At 42.7% G+C, this 17,215-nt stretch overlaps 1 protein-coding gene across 1 annotated transcript in view; it reads left to right on the plus strand.

Moving 5' to 3' along the window:
* The window catches only part of LOC126456590 (runt-related transcription factor 3-like), a 245,660-nt gene that overhangs the window by 143,156 nt on the left and 85,289 nt on the right, over positions 1-17,215 (plus strand). The window lies entirely within an intron of this gene.

The following is a 17,215-nucleotide window of genomic DNA, read 5'->3' on the forward strand; positions in this document are numbered from 1 at the left end:
GTGTAGTGTTAAATCGGGCTTATGAGAAATTAACCAGTTTACTCATTTCTCATTATTGTTTGTGTTCAGGCCTTACTACATAGTTTAAGGTATAGATATTTCAGGATCGTTTCGCGACGTATTTCCTGTTGAGCGAGCGAGAGGCTTGATATTGTGAGCTGTGTTTTAATACCGAATGAATAGCCCGTTCGACTCAGTAACAATTAACTATAGTCTCAAATCAATAACCTCAGTTAGAAATTACCTCAGAAGCACGTTCCTGTTCGTCTGTGTGATTTGACCCCACCAAGCAGAAGACGTCTTACAGTTTCTCGGGTTACAATTTAAGTTACTGTTATTATACTGACACGCTGACAAATATTTGTGATTCTAAATATTTGCACAAGTCCCTTTTACGCAGACGAAGTAAAACTAATTTCTTCATACAAATAGAAAAGATAAAATGTATTCTACTACATTAATTAATCTGGTGAACTGGTTTTAGGCTTACAAGGCTACCTGCAGACAATAACTGCCTACTGCCATCAAACTCCAAATTTGAAACCGTTATAAGCTCCACACACGTGGTAGATACAGGGTGTTTCAAAAATGACCGGTATATTTGAAACGGCAATAAAAACTGAACGAGCAGCGATAGAAATACACCGTTTGTTGCAATATGCTTGGGACAACAGTACATTTTCAGGCAGACAAACTTTCGAAATTACAGTAGTTACAATTTTCAACAACAGATGGCGCTGCAAGTGATGAGAAAGATATAGAAGACAACGCAGTCTGTGGGTGCGCCATTCTGTACGTCGTCTTTCTGCTGTAAGCGTGTGCTGTTCACAACGTGCAAGTGTGCTGTAGACAACATGGTTTATTCCTTAGAACAGAGGATTTTTCTGGTGTTGGAATTCCACCGCCTAGAACACAGTGTTGTTGCAACAAGACGAAGTTTTCAACGGAGGTTTAATGTAACCAAAGGACCGAAAAGCGATACAATAAAGGATCTGTTTGAAAAATTTCAACGGACTGGGAACGTGACGGATGAACGTCCTGGAAAGGTAGGGCGACCGCGTACGGCAACCACAGAGGGCAACGCGCAGCTAGTGCAGCAGGTGATCCAACAGCGGCCTCGGGTTTCCGTTCGCTGTGTTGCAGCTGCGGTCCAAATGACGCCAACGTCCACGTATCGTCTCATGCGCCAGAGTTTACACCTCTATCCATACAAAATTCAAATGCGGCAACCCCTCAGCGCCTCTACCATTGCCGCACGAGAGACATTCGCTAACGATATAGTGCACAGGATTGATGACGGCGATATGCATGTGGGCAGCATTTGGTTTACTGACGAAGCTTATTTTTACCTGGACGGCTTCGTCAATAAACAGAACTGGCGCATATGGGGAACCGAAAAGCCCTATGTTGCAGTCCCATCGTCCCTGCATCCTCAAAAAGTACTGATCTGGGCCGCCATTTCTTCCAAAGGAATCATTGGCCCATTTTTCAGATCCGAAACGATTACTGCATCACGCTATCTGGTCATTCTTCGTGAATTTGTGGCGGTACAAACTGCCTTAGACGACACTGCGAACACCTCGTGGTTTATGCAAGATGGTGCCCGGCCACATCGCACGGCCGACGTCTTTAATTTCCTGAATGAATATTTCGATGATCGTGTGATTGCTTTGGGCTATCCGAAACATACAGGAGGCGGCGTGGATTGGCCTCCCTATTCGCCAGACATGAACCCCTGTGACTTTTTCTGTGGGGACACTTGAAAGACCAGGTGTACCGCCAGAAACAATTGAATAGCTGAAGCAGTACATCTCATCTGCATTTGAAGCCATTCCGCCAGACACGTTGTCAAAGGTTTCCGGTAATTTCATTCAGAGACTACGCCATATTATTGCTACGCATGGTGGATATGTGGAAAATATCGTACTATAGAGTTTCTCAGACCGCAGCGCCATCTGTTGTTGAAAATTGTAACTACTGTAATTTTCGAAAGTTTGTCTGCCTGAAAATGTACTGTTGTCCCAAGCATATTGCAACAAACGGTGTATTTCTATCGCTGCTCGTTTAGTTTTTATTGCCGTTTCAAATATACCAGTCATTTTTGAAACACCCTGTACATCTAAGTAAGTCTGCAGGTTTAGTTCTGTTTCATTGAACAGACGGCGGACATACCGACAATATTGACACGCAAAAGCATTTGAAAACATTCTCTTCATGTGCATAACGGAAGGTGCTCCGTGCCACTATAGTCGAAACTGGACAAGTGAGTCGTGGATAAGCGAGTGACAGCCGTGTTTTCACATTCGAACCTCCATGGCACCACCTGTACTACCTCATCTGGTGAGGGTGGGCCGGCCGCTGTGGCCGAGCGGTTCTAGGCACTTCAGTCCGGAACCGCGCTGCTGCTACGGTCGCAGGTTCGAATCCTGCCTCGGGCATGGATGTGTGTGATGTCTTTAGGTTAGTTAGGTTTAAGTAGTTCTATGTCTAGGGGACTGATGACCTCAGATGTTAAGTCCCATAGTGCTCAGAGCCATTTGAACCATTTTCTTGGTGAGGGTGAATTGAAGGAAATCTGAGGAAACTATTTACCTAAACACTTGTTTCATCCGGAAACTTCGCAACACAACTAAAGCATTACTTCTCGGAATGCCGTAATTGTCTTCCACTACGACGTAGAAGTCAATCTGGCACCCCGCCCCCACCCCGTCCTCTGTATTTACGCTACAGGAGGATTAGAAACAGGAAGAATGAAAAAATATAAGCATCCTTTGCCGCTTCGGATGGCGTTCGGATTTCGTCGCTTGGCTGTGAACAGTCGCTAGTGCACCCACCCTGCACAGCAAAGCAAGATCAGTTGCCGCATAGCACTCCAAAGAGATGCTGTCACGCTTAGTGGGGTTGCTGGCCCACAGTGTCCTCAAAGAAGGGTTGAATCGACCTCACATGAATTTCTAAACGCTGCTCTTTCCTCCGCATGTATCGACACCTTGTTGTTTGTAGCTTCGCCGAGGCCTAAGGTGACGTCGCAGGGCGCCCCGATTCTCCAACATCACAGAGGAAAGGTGTAGACACCTTTGAGCCAAATTTCAAACTTGTACGTCGCAAAGGGAGACAATTATGGTATTTAGAAAAAAATGTTTCTTTAATTGGGTTGTGCAATGTATATGCAACAGACTTGTGAATACTGACGAACACTTAGAACTCTGCATACTTTGTACTCGTATGTTTGTAAAGCAATTGTTTGCTTCCTTGTACATAACGTGAAATGCTATTCCTTAGGTGTTTTGATGGGTAGATACACGCGGGGTTGTTTTCTCTGCTTGGCGACAATGTTTTTGAAAACAAAGACGAATTAGTTGATAATCGTGGATCTCGAGGAAGCTAGGTGGGGTTCGCGGAATACGAAAGCGAAAAACTGGAGTTAAATTATGAACTTAAAATTTTGAGGGTAAGATTGGGATGCCGCACATCGGAGCGTATATTAGTTTGGATTACCTAAATTCACCTTGTATTGGTTATAAAAGACAAACTGACGTTGAAGTCTGAAGGATCTGAGAAACGCGGAAATATTGAAAGAAATAGAGCTGTTGAATTTCATAACGTCGAGAAGTGTCCCATGAAACGGATCAAACAAACCATTGATAAAAATAATCCCATAGATGGACCATCACCAAAAGCAAATACTCATGACTTCTTGAGAAAAACTGAACATACAGAATTATTCAACTAGAAATGATTAGCTAGATAGTTTAAAAAGCGGAATCACTTGATTTTCAAGAAAGCGGCCGGTGGAGGCAAACATGCGTATTCGCCTGTGCATAAGCAGTTCACTACAGACCTCCTAATTCCTTTACTCGGCATTATCCAGGCGACACCAACAATACGGAAGAGATTTCCGGATAAAATGTTGTGCCGGTTGCCGGAGAACACAGGGATGTCGATATTCTTGCGGATTGTGCCAGCACTTGCAGCAACGGAAATGGCAGCGATGGTGAAGACGATCGAAAAAACTGATGTTTTGATGAGAAAGAAGCAAGTAGTTTTAAATGCGTTACAGTTTAAAGATTTGTTTAAAATTCCAGTGGATATTGACCAGTCAATTTTCGATAAGATGTACTAAGTTGAAAAAGATGTTTTGGGTACCATAATGTAAAAACAAAACTGACAGATTTATTTGAGTAAGTGTACATAATAATTTTTGTTGTGCATAATAATTTTTTGTATATTGTACTACACGTATTGTCTTAGTTCTGTTTGCATTCCGTATCGTTTCCAATTTTTTCTTGAACCTCCGTAAGTCGTAACTGCTAGACACGGATTAGGAGAACAAACTTTATCAGTAAGAAAAGTCAATTTTCAACCAATATGCACTATGTGATCAAAAGTATCCGGATACCTGGCTGAAAATGACTTACGAGTCCGTGGCGTCCTCCATCGGTAATGCTGGAATTCAGTATGGTGTTGGCCCACCGTTAGCCTTGATGAAAGCTTCCAATCTCGCAGGCATACGTTCAATCAGGTACTGGAAGTTTTCTTGGGGAATGGCGGTCCATTCTTCACGGAGTGCTGCACTGAGGAGAGGTATCGATGTCGGTCGGTAAGGCCTGACACGAAGTCGGCGTTCCAAAACATCCCAAAGGTGTTCTATAGCATTCAGGTCAGGACTCTGTGCAGGCCAGCCCATTACAAGGATGTTATTGTCGTGTAAACAAAAATGGTTCAAATGGCTCTAAGCACTATGGGACTTAACATCTGAAATCATCAGTCCCCTAGACTTAGAACTACTTAAACCTAACCAGCCTAAGGACACCACACACATCCATGCCCAAGGCAGGATTCGAACCTGTGACCGTAGCAGCAGCGTGGTTCCGGACTGAAGCGCCTAGAACCGCTAGGCCACAGCGGCCGGCGTACCACTCCGCCACAGGTCTTGTATTATTAACAAATGCTCGATCGTGTTGACAGATGCAATCGCCATCCCCGAACTGCTCTTCAATAGTGGTAAGCAAGAAGCTGCTTAAAATTTCAATGTAGGCCTGTGCTATGATAGTGCCACGCAAACCAACAAGGGGTGCAAGCCACCTCCATGAAAAACACGACCACACATAACACCATCGCCTCCGAATTTTACTGTTGGCACCACACAGGCTGGCAGATGAGGTTCACCGGACATTTGCCATACCCACAACCTGACATCGGATCGCCACACTGTGTGCCGTGATTCCTCAATCCACACAACGTTTTCCGCTGTTCAATCGTCCAATGTTTACGCTCCTTACATCACGCGAGGCGTCGTATGGCATTTACCGGCGTGATGTGTGGCTTATGAGCAGCCGCTCGGCCATGAAATTCAAGTTTTCTCATCTCCCGCCTAACTTTCATAGTACTTGCAGTGGATCCTGACGCAGTTTGGAATTCCTGTGTGATAGTCTGGATAGAGGTCTGCCAATTAAACATTACGATCCTCTTCAACTGTCGGCGGTCCCTGTCAGTCAGCAGACGAGGTCGGCCTGTACGCTTTTGTGCTGCACGTGTCCCTTCACGTTTCCACTTCACTATCACATCGAAAACAGTGGACCTACGAATGTCTAGCAGTGTGGAAATCTCGTGTACAGACGTATGACACAAGTGACACCCAATTACCTGACCACGTTCAAAGTGAGTTCCGGGGAGCGCCCCATTCTGCTCTCTCACGATGTCTAATGACTAATGAGGTCGCTGATATGTATTACTTGGCAGTAGGTGGCAGCACAATGCACCTAATATGAAAAACGTATGTTTTTGGGGGTGTCCGGATGCTTTTGATCACATAGTGTACGTAGGTGAGGTACTAGATAAGTGAGAAATCTTGATAAGCGCGAAAAAGCTGCTGGTCTCATTAGCTATCACTTGCACAAGTTCGAATGTACTGGCAGTTTTCTACCTTTTTGCACACATAGTATCGAGCGAGGGGAAAATAACGATATGTCTCGGTACTCTCTTATATCATATATGTGGTTTCTGTTCCTTCGGACAGTTCCGAAAGAACAGACGCCACATACATATAATTACGGCGACGACGGCCAATGACCCTTCAGTGCACATGCACACCAAGCTGGAACTCTTATAGCCGCGCAGAGTGGCCGCGCGGCTTGAGGCGCCATGTCACGGACTGCGCGGCCCCTCCCGCCGGAGGTTCGAGTCCTCCGTCGGGCATGGTTGTGTGGGTTGTTCTTAGCATAAGTTAGTTTAAGTAGTGTGTAAGCCTAGCGACCGATGACCTAAGCAGTTTGGTCGCTCAAGAATTCACACACATTTGGGCATTTTTTGAACATTTGAACTCTTAAAATAATCGGCGAGACCCCACGAGTATTGAGGCTAATGAGCAGGGGCACTACATCAGTAGTGCGTGGTGTAAGTTGAGAATATTGGGTCGGACTGGAGGCGTGCTAGGGTGTTCCGTGCGGCTGTGGTGACCACTGTGTAAGGATTGTGTAGTGGTCAGCGTAGCTGCCTGGTAAGCGGGAGACCCGGGTTTGAATATCGGTCCCGCAAAAATTTTCAACTTACCCCATTGATATAAATCAATGCTCACCGGTAGCTCAAGTCTATAAATCCTATGTGTCTTTCTTACATTATTACAATGACCTATATTCGTGACATTCGTGGAAGGAAACAGGATTTACAAGGATTCGATTTTAATCTTCCGAACAATTGCGTTACCCTTTCCTATAGACTTAATTTATCTGCATCGATCTGTGTACTCGTTCGGTGTCTGCTGCCTTGCCTAGATTATACGCACTCTAAGACTAGAGCAGTGTTTTAAAAATGGTGGCGTTATTTTTATCACAAGTCTGTCGCACGTTCCCAGAATCCCCGCAGCAAATCTAAGTTTCTATTCTGATGATTTCTTAGCTAATCATATTACACATCTTGTCATAGTATTACTCATAAACACATTGTAATGTATGGTGGAAATACTACCTAGTCGTTCTGCCTTTCTTTAAGATCAACTAGTTACATTTCCCTGTAAAAGTTATAGGTTGCAAACAACCTGAAAATATTGCTAACCATATCTGATCAATAGTTTATGGATAAATAATTCATCAGCGGTCCTATTACTCTTCCTGGAGACACACTCGCCGATACATGAATATTAATGTATTGTAATCCAGTATTCAAAAATTCTTCATCACAATCACTGTCCGCCCCCGGTAGCTGAATGGTCAGCGCGACAGAATGTCAATCCTAAGGGCCTGGGTTCGATTCCCGGCTGGGTCGGAGATTTTCTCCACGCAACTCGCAGAAGTGGCGTCAAATCGAAAGACTTGCACCCGGCGGACGGTCTACCCGACGGGAGGCCCTAGTCACACGATATCACAATCACTTATTTGAGAAAGTAATTCGCGAGATTGTGAGTTGATTGTTGGTCGAAGACGTGATATACAGTGTATCGTGCGCTTTTCGTAAATCTAGAACATGACTCCGTCTGTTCACTTACATTTGCAAGATGATACTCGTAAAGGTCTTCAGCCTGAAGACTGATACGATGCACACTAGTCTGTACTGTGTAAGTCTATTATTTTCTTCGTAACTGCTGGCTCCAGCCTACATCCATCTGAAGCTGCTTACTGAGGCAAGCCTTGGGATCCTCCTACAAATTGCCCCCCCCCCCCCCTGTTCTTTTACAAATTATCGTGTAAGCAAAGTCAATCTGTTGTGGTTCAATATGTGTATTGTACAAACAAGTTTTTTCTTCACGCGTCCTGATTCGTGTAGAAAAGTCTTATTTTCACCAGAAAAGTTATGACGTTTGAGCCTGGAATACTGTCTAGGGCCACCCAAAATTATTGGTTCTAGCGTGTGCTTGACTTCATTCTACTGTGGTTCTGGATGCAGGTTCTCACACTCTGTTTCCTATAATCCCAATATTCCTTTGTCTATTTGTTGTTGCTTCTTTCTTCCCTCGCGTCTCAAGTTGTTTCATCCTAAGCGCTGAATTTTTCCTACATGAATTCCCTGGAATATGAAATAATTAGTTATTGAAATTAAACTACTTGTCTATTTGACAGCAATTTGATACTGAGTTACGCAGCACTATTTGTTTTCCTGAAAGTGGTGTCTCGTGGGAGCTGGTGAGCACTGACGGTGTAAGTGTTCCCAATACTGTGACGTAAGGAGTTCATCGACATCACCGGCGTGTGAGTCATCGCGAGCAGGCGCAAACAAGACCTCCCACACCCGGCGGCCGACACTGGTTTAATAAGCAGACCTACTTAGCGGCGCGGCAGCCAATCAATACGCATCCCTATTGTTGGTGTGTGACGGTGGAGGAAGGGGGTGGCGGTCGTCGCGCTGAAGCACGCCGGAAGGGTAATAGTGATGCCAAATGGCCGCGTTCTACAAGTGAGGACGCACGCATAACGAGTACAGACTGGCGATTATATATACCCAACATCAAAAGTAATACTTCCGACGGTGATTAGCCCAGAATTAGTTTACGAGAATATCTTTCATTTATTTCCGAATAGAAGAACAAACTACTAATCGGACCAAAGGGGGGGGGTGTATTCCTGCACCTTCCTCCGCAACGACAAAGCCTTGATCTGACCTATTCTCTTCTTTCTGTTTTTCCTGGATTTCCGTGTTACCTAGTTTCTGTCGTCCCCTCTACCACAATGATGTAAAAAAATCGCAGCACCAAAAAATAACTAATGTAGAATATGTTGTTGTTGTTGTTGTTGTGGTCTTCAGTCCGGAGACTGGTTTGATGCAGCTCTCCATGCTACTCTATCCTGTGCAAGCTTCTTCATCTTCCAGTGCCTACTGCAGCCTGCATCCTTCTGAATCTGCTTTGTGTATTCATCTCTTGGTCTCCCTCTACGATTTTTACCCTCCATCCTGCCCTCCAGTACTAAATTGGTGATCCCTTGATGCCTCAGAACATGTCCTACCAACCGATGCCTTCTTCTAGTCAAGTTGTGCCACAAACTCCTCTTCTCCCCAATTCTATTCAATACCTCCTCATTAGTTATGTGATCAATTCATCTAATCTTCAGCACTCTTCTGTAGCACCACATTTCGAAAGCTTCTATTTTCTTCTGGTCCAAACTATTTATCGTCGATGTTTCACTTCCATACATGGCTGCACTCCATACAAATACTTTCAGAAACGACTTCCTGACACTTAAATCAATACTCGATGTTAACAAATTTCTCTTCTTCAGAATCGCTTTCCTTGCCATTTCCAGTGTACATTTTATATCCTCTCTACTTTGACCATCATTAGCTATTTTGCTCCCCAAATAGCAAAACTCCTTTACTACTTTAAATGTCTCGTTTCCTAATCTAATTCCCTCAGCATCACCCGACTTAATTCGACAGCATTCCATTATCATCGTTTAGCTTTTGTTGATGTTCAGACTATACCTTCCTTTCAAGACACTGTCCATTCCGTTCAACTGCTCCTCCAAGTCCTTTCCTGTCTCTGACAGAATATGTAGAATATAGTGCAACGAATACATTGCAAGATCTCAAGTTAATGTAAGCATGAGGCAAGCGGTTGCAAATGTGAAATGTTGATACGTTAATAACCGGTGCAACCACCTGAATATTGAATACAAGCATGCAGACAAGCATGAATTTTTTGTACAGGTGCCAGATGTCAGTTTGCGCGATGGAGTTCGCTGTCTGTTCCACTTGGTTGGATAATACAGGGACGCTTACTGCTGCTTGTGGATGACGCTTGGGTTGTTGTCCGATGTTGTCCCATATATCCTCCACTGGGGACAGATCTAGTGATCGAGCAGGCCAAGGCTCACGTTGACACTCTGTAGAGCATGTTGTGTAACAACAACGGTACGTAGATGAGCGTTATCCTGTTGGAAAACGCACCCTGCAATGGTGTTCATGAAGGGCAGCACAACAGGTTGAATCATCAGACTGATGTACCAATCCGCAATCAGAGTGCGTGGGATAGCCACGCGAATACTCCTGCCGTCATCATTGTTCCGCATTCCTTTTAACTCCCTAAGCACGGTCGTTGTGGTAGTTGTTCTGCTGCTATCACTTTGGAACCTATGAGTGATTTCTTGCGCTGTTTTCACCCCCCTGTCTGTCATTACATGGAATCTGCCTGGTCTTGTCTCAACTTTGGGTATTCCTTCGAGTTTCCACTTCCACTTCACAGTCATATGGACTTGCGCAGCTTCAGAAGCATTGAAATGTCATTGATGGATTTGTTGTCTATGTGACATTCAATGCCTAGTCCTCCTTCGAAGCCACTGAGCCCTCCTGACGCCTCATTCTTCTCTAACGAAAACACAGTCCTCCCTTCGTCCTTTTATACTCGCAAATCCTCCTCCCATGACATCCACTGATCAGTTCAACATTACATAAGAGCCCCTGGATACTTTTCATCATAATGTGTAAATAACGGCCGGCCGCTGTGGCCGAGCGGTTATAGGCGCTTCAGCCTGGAACCGCGCTGCTGCTACGGTCGCAGGTTCGAATCCTGCCTCGGGCATGGATGTGTGTGATGTCCTTAGATTAGTTAGGTTTAAGTAGTTCTAAGTCTAGGGGACTGATGACCTCAGATGTTAAGTCCCATAGTGCTCAGAGCCATTTGAACCATTTTTGTAAATAACGGCTATGACAGACAACATGTTTTGTTTCACTTTTGTTTCTGTGTTGGTTAAAAGCCTTTGACTACTTGAAGCACTGTCAATAATGACGTTCTGATAAGTAACATGAGATTAAACAATTGTAAGTAATGTATAAAAGCAATTGTCCAACATTCGCCAAAACTTTGGTAGGTTGTGATAAAAGTGCTTCACATGAATATCTGCTCTATCTTCTTATGAATTGGAAGGTAGGGTGGAGAGCGTGTTACTGACTTCAGTTCAGTGATAGGGTTGTTATTATCAGAATCGAGAGCAAACCATCATCGACGACGATAGTTCAAGTATCCATGCCGACGTCTCAACCTGAAGATGAAGTGATAGAGAAAATATATGAGGATGCTGAAAGGTTAATACAGTATGCAAAGAGAGATGAAAATCTATTAGTCATGGGGGACTGGAATGCAGTTATGGGGGAAGCAGTAGAAGCAAAGGTTAGAGGTGAATACAGGATTGAGACAAGGAATGAGAAGGAGGGAAACCAGTAGAGTTCCGTAACAACTTCCAGCTAGTAATAGCGAATACTCTGTTCAGGAATCACACATGGAAAAGGCCAGATGATACGGGAATATTTCAGTTAGATTTCATCAAGGTCAGACAGAGAATCCGAAATCAGATACTGTATTGCAAGGCTTATCCAGGAGCAGATATAGGCACAGATCACAATGTAGTAGTGATGATGAGTAGGCTGTAGTTTAAGAGATTAGTCACGAAGAATCAATAAGCAAAGAAGTGAGATATGGAAGTACTAAGGGATAACTAGGTACGTGTGAAGTTCTCTAAGGCTATAGACGCAGCTTGGAGTAGCTCAGTAGGCAGTAGAAAAGGAATGGACATCTCTACAAATGGCAATCACGTAAGTGGGAAATAAAAACACAGGTACAGGGAAGGTAACTGCGAAGAAACCTCGGGTAACAAAATAAATATGTCAAATGATCGGTGAATGATGTTCAGATGTTCAGACAAATTAAGGGCCGCGCGAAGTGGCCGTGTGGTTTGAGGCGTCTTGTCTCGGACTGCGTGGTCCCTCCCGCCGGAGGTTCGAGTCCTCCCTCGGGCATGGGTGTGTGTGTTGTTCTTAGTATCAGTTAGTTTAAGTAGTGTCTAAGTCTAGCGACCGATGACCTAAGCAGTTTCGTCCATTTGAATTCACACACATTTGAACATTTGAACAAATTAAGGAATACAGAAATACAAGTCGCTGAGGAAAGAAGTAAACAGGATGTGCGGGGAAGGTAAGACGAAATCGCTGCGTTAAAAATGTAAAGAAATCGAAAAAAATGATTGTCGGAAGGACTGACTTATCATATAGAAAGTCAAAGTACCCTTATGTGAAATTAAAAGCAAGTGTGGTAACACTAAGAGTCCAACGGGAATTCCACCGTTAAATACAGAGGAGACAGCGGATAGGTTGAAAGAGTACATTGAAGGCCTCTATAAGAGGCAAGATTTGTCTGATGTGATTGAAGAACTAACAGGATAGGGGAACTTGTGTTAGAATCAGACTTTAAGAGAGTTTTGGAGGACATAAGATCAAATAAGGCAGAAGGGATAGATAACATTCCATTAGAATTTCTAAAATCTTTGGGGCCGGTGGCAACATAATGACTACTCACGTTGGTGTGTATAATGTATGAGTCTGGCGGCTTACCATCTGACATGCGGAAAAACATCATCCACACAATTCCGAAGGCTGCAAGAGCTGACAAGACCGAGAATTATCGCACGATCAGCTTAACAGCTGATGCATGCAAGTTTCCGACTAGATTAATATACAGAAGTATGGAAAAGAAAATTGAGAATGTGTTACGTGACTATCAGTTTGGCTTTATGAGAGGTAAAGGCACCAGAGTGGCAATTCTGACGTTGCGGTTGATAATGGAAGCCAGAGTAAATAAAAATCAAGACACGTTCACAGGATTTGTCGATATGGAAAAAGCGTCGACAATGTAAAATGGTGCAAGGTGTTCGAAATTCTGAGAAAAATGGAGGTAACCTATAGTGAGAGACGGTTAATATACAATATGTACAAGAACCAAGACGGAGTAATAAGAGTGGACGACGAAGAACGAAGTGCCCGGATTAAAAAGGATGTAAGACAGGGATGTAGTCTTTCACCCCTACTATTCAGTCTGTACATCGAAGAAGCAATGATGAAAATAAAAGAAAGGTTAAAGAATGGAATTAAAACTCAGGGTAAAATGACATTAATGACACGGTTCGCTGACGGCATTGCTGTCCTGAGTAGAGTTAAGAAGAATTACATGATCTGCTGAATGGAATGAGCAATTTAATGTGTACAGAATACGGATTGAGAGAAAATCGAAGAAAGATGAAAGTAATCAAAAGTAGCAGAACAGCTGAGAACAGCGAGAAACTCAACATCAGGATTGATGGTCACGAAATAGATGCAATTACGGAATTCGGCTACCTAGGCATGAAAATAACCAGTGACGCACAGAGCAAGGAGGACATAAAAAGGAGACTAGCGCTGGCAAAAAGTGAATTCCTGGCCAAGAGAAGACTACTTGTATCAAACATAGGCCTTAATATGAGGAAGGAATTTCTGAGAATGTACGTTTGGAGCACAGCATTGTACGGTAGTGAAACATGGACTGTGGGAAAAGCGGAACAGAAGCGAATCGAAACATTTGAGATGTGGTGCTACAGACGAATGTTGAAAATTAGGTGGACTGATAAGGTAAGGAATGAAGAGGTTCTGGGCAGAATCGGAGAGGAAAGGAATACGTGGAAAACACTGATAAGGAGAAGAGACAGGATGATAAGACATCTGTTAAAACATGGGGGGATGACTTCCATGGTAGTAGAGGGAGTTGCAGATGGCAAACTGTAGAGGACAGAGATTGGAATACAACCAGAAAATAACGGAGGACGTAGGTTGCAAGCGCTATTTTGAGATGAAGAGGTTGGCACAGGGGAGAAATTTGTGGCTGGCGCATCAAACCGGTCAGGCATTTAGAAGACTGATTAAAAAAAAGAAACTTGTTTATCAGAACTGTTGTGAAAGGACTCATTTCCGTCGCTTACCAGAGATCCATATACCATAACTTCTCCATCCCGCTTATGTATTCATGTCTAGAACTACGCGTATTATTCTTTCCCACTACCATCCCTTCTACAGGAATTTCAGCAACGGTTCATGTAATGTGCGCCCAACCATTATCTCTCATCATTTTATTACAATACTTGTTAGACAATTTATCTGTTTTTCTTGTTAATGACGTGTTTCAGCTTTATTCACAGAAGTTGAATGTGCTTTAATTTCCGTTATCGACCGAGTAAAGGCGTCAGGCTGAAAGATGGGTCGTGCCCGCCTAGACTGATGGCGAATGTAAGTTTCATGTACAGTCATACAGCGACTTCAAAAATTATTCGAATCATGCTTTAGCGTTACCGAGTATGATTTTCAAACGTATTTTATCAAGTGCTTTTGATATATTGTGGAGAAACTGGCCTCGAAAGATGTACGTAACTTTTTGATATGCAGAACCCTCATTAATAATATTATGTGCCCTTTCAATGAGGTCCGCACTGCCTCAGAAATCTTCAGAATAAATGTGCGGTGGTAATGATATGATGACACTAGTGGAATTTTAATCAGATTGAAACCTCAGTAAGCCGATGGGGTCATGAAAATCTGAAGCAGTTGAATGGACACGATTACATTCACTTCGCCAGTTATAAACTGTATTGTGTGCTGGGGTAAAGTCTGCACGACCTCATCTCAGCTGAGATTGTGCTTGGCGTTCTGTTCACTGACACCGATCATTTAATTACACCGGCAGCCAATAATAACTTGAACTTTTACCATTATAAACAGTTACGCTGTTGAACAAAATTTACTATAGAAATTTATAAAAGGAATAAATAAACTCTCGTACAGTACCTAGTTTAAACTTTTGGCAGAGACATAGTGATGTTTACAGTAAGTGGCAGCTTAGGGATACACGATCGGAAGTCTGTGATAGGACAATGTGTACTTAGACTCCTAGCCATCGGCAGTGTAAAACATCGGAAAGTGTAGGGGAAATGAAGAAAAGTGGGAGTTCAATGTCTTCTAGAGCTCACGGTTATCAAAAAATGGTTCTTTTGATAAGGATGCGTCAAGGAACAGTTGTAACCTGTTCAAGAAAGCATCCTACCATTTCTCTAAAGGAAACGGGAAGATAACGGAAAGGTAAAGTCAGGACCTCCATACAGACTCAAAGACACAAGTCTTCTCACTCGCTCCTTGATAATTCTATTCTGTTTCACATTTTAGACAGTTTATTTTATTTTATGCCATCTCAGCAGTTTAGCCTCCACATAACAACTGTTTTAACCAACATATTAACGCACTCCGTTGATAGACGATTGCATTATACCCTTTTCGTGATCCACCAGATTATGTGTAGGTTTTCATATTTGGAAAAAAATCATGGAAATAGCTCTATTAGAATGAAAATGACCAATGCGAATTTCAGCACTTTGTTTATAAAGCTGTAACAAGGAAATAGGAAAGCCTGTATTTCACTGGTTTAAACAACGAGTATTTTATTCCCATTTCCACTTTTTTCTCTTTGTTTTCACGTAAATTGATTGTGGTTTCACGTGTTTCATTTATTAGGACTTTGCAGTTGTAATAGATTTTCTAGGATAACGATCGCCTGCAGTTGTAATAGAGTTTCTAGGATAACGATCCCCTCAGTTGTCTGGGAAGCCACAAGGCTTTATTAAGTTTCACTTTTTTCCTCTTCATTCACTTTCTTCATTGTATTAACTTGGAATTAGAAGGGATGGCATTCCATCACTCAGTAGCAAGTAATGACCAACGTAAAATCCAAGACAAACGTCAGATATAACGACTTAGCAACAACAAGTAACGTAATGGCCGAATATTGACGCTCATAAGAAACTTTTCTTAATTGAACTTTCCTGATATATTGAAACTGAGTGTGTCTAATTTAAAGTGAAACATGGTGTTGTACTAGTATTTCTCTTTTATCTGAAGAATTCTGAGATGCCAGAGTGATGCACATGGAAGTAAAGATTCATGTGCGACTACACCACTATAATCAATCAGCTTCAGCACACATACCTAATAACGTGTTCATCTATGTTTTAACAATCGTCTAAACCTTATTTCTTGGTGATTTTGAACAGATTAAAATATTAAAACCCTGTCTGAATTTATCGCAATCTGCCCTATTTTATCGTTTTGCGTTATTTATTTCTTGGCACATAAAGATAATGATGTTCTTCCACTTAGAATTACTATCACAAGAGTCTCATAAAACAGTAAACTATATACCCGATCCCGATGAGACTGTGACATGTGTTGAACAAAAAGAACCATAAGGAAATACCATTACGTCAACATTGCAAACACTAAAATGAAACGATTGCTAAATACGATCTTCACACTCATTTCACCGATGGGTTGTATTCTTGGTGTTCGAAACGCGTACGTTGAGAATTCAACAGCTACCGCAGCCATAATCTTTGTCTGGAAACTGCTATGGTTTCAATATCTGAAGATGATAGTAGTCACAGGTGTCGGGAGTTTGAAAATTGTAAGTCAACTGCCGGCCGCTGTGGCCGAGCGGTTCTAGGCGCTTCAGTCCGGAACCGAGCGACTACTACGGTCGCAGGCTCGAATCCTGCCTCGGGCATGGATGTGTGTGATGTCCTTAGGTTAGTTGTAGTTCTGAGTTCTTGGGGATTGATGATCTCAGATGTTAAGTCCCCTAGAGCTCAGAGCCATTTGAACCATTTTGAAAGTCAACTGCCGTTGCTGGAAAACCAAGATGATTTTACTGTCATGTCGTCGCGGAAGATTACGAAAGCCACTATCAAACTAGAGGACAGTTTTTTTTTCAGGGTGTTTAGGCGTTAGTTCTCCGCTTGCGTAATGGAATGCACTGGTGGGCCTGTAATATTTTGTTATTTATAACAGTGATTTTTAAGCTTGCTCCATCTTTAAATACTGCGTCAATAAAACGAATGAAATACTAATATTCAGATGAGGTCGACGGAAGGATAATCCTTGGCCTTGTAATATAATCTATTCTGTCTGTGGAAAAACAGCACACACCTAAACAACAGTCGCCGAGGAAAAGAAATCATAATTTTATAATCAAAGCATGTCTTATTAATTTTTTATTGAATATGTAATTCGAAGAACGACAATGGCTTACGTAAAACGGAGAAAAGTTTCCATGACACGATACTGCTGCGTTTGTTGTTGTGAAGTTAAGTTTCCTTCGGGTTATTAGGGGACTCTTTCCGACAAAACGACTGCCTCTCGTAAATATTCAGGAGGCCTTTAAAGTGACCAAAAGTCAGTTAAGTAGCCCGGAACTGGTTTCAGAATGACCCTTAATGTAGATGAATCCGGTCCGCTGCATCCGATTTCTGGTGAACTCCAACACTTCTGCTGTTTTCGTCAACCTCACGAGAAGCGTGAATCTGAATTTTAAATACATTCAACAGACTGCCCTATCCCAAGAGCGTGTAATTTATGAAGCTTTGGTTGATTTCGACATTTTTGTCAT

This window comes from Schistocerca serialis, chromosome 2 (assembly GCF_023864345.2).
Source record: "Schistocerca serialis cubense isolate TAMUIC-IGC-003099 chromosome 2, iqSchSeri2.2, whole genome shotgun sequence".
Lineage (NCBI taxonomy): Eukaryota > Metazoa > Arthropoda > Insecta > Orthoptera > Acrididae > Schistocerca > Schistocerca serialis.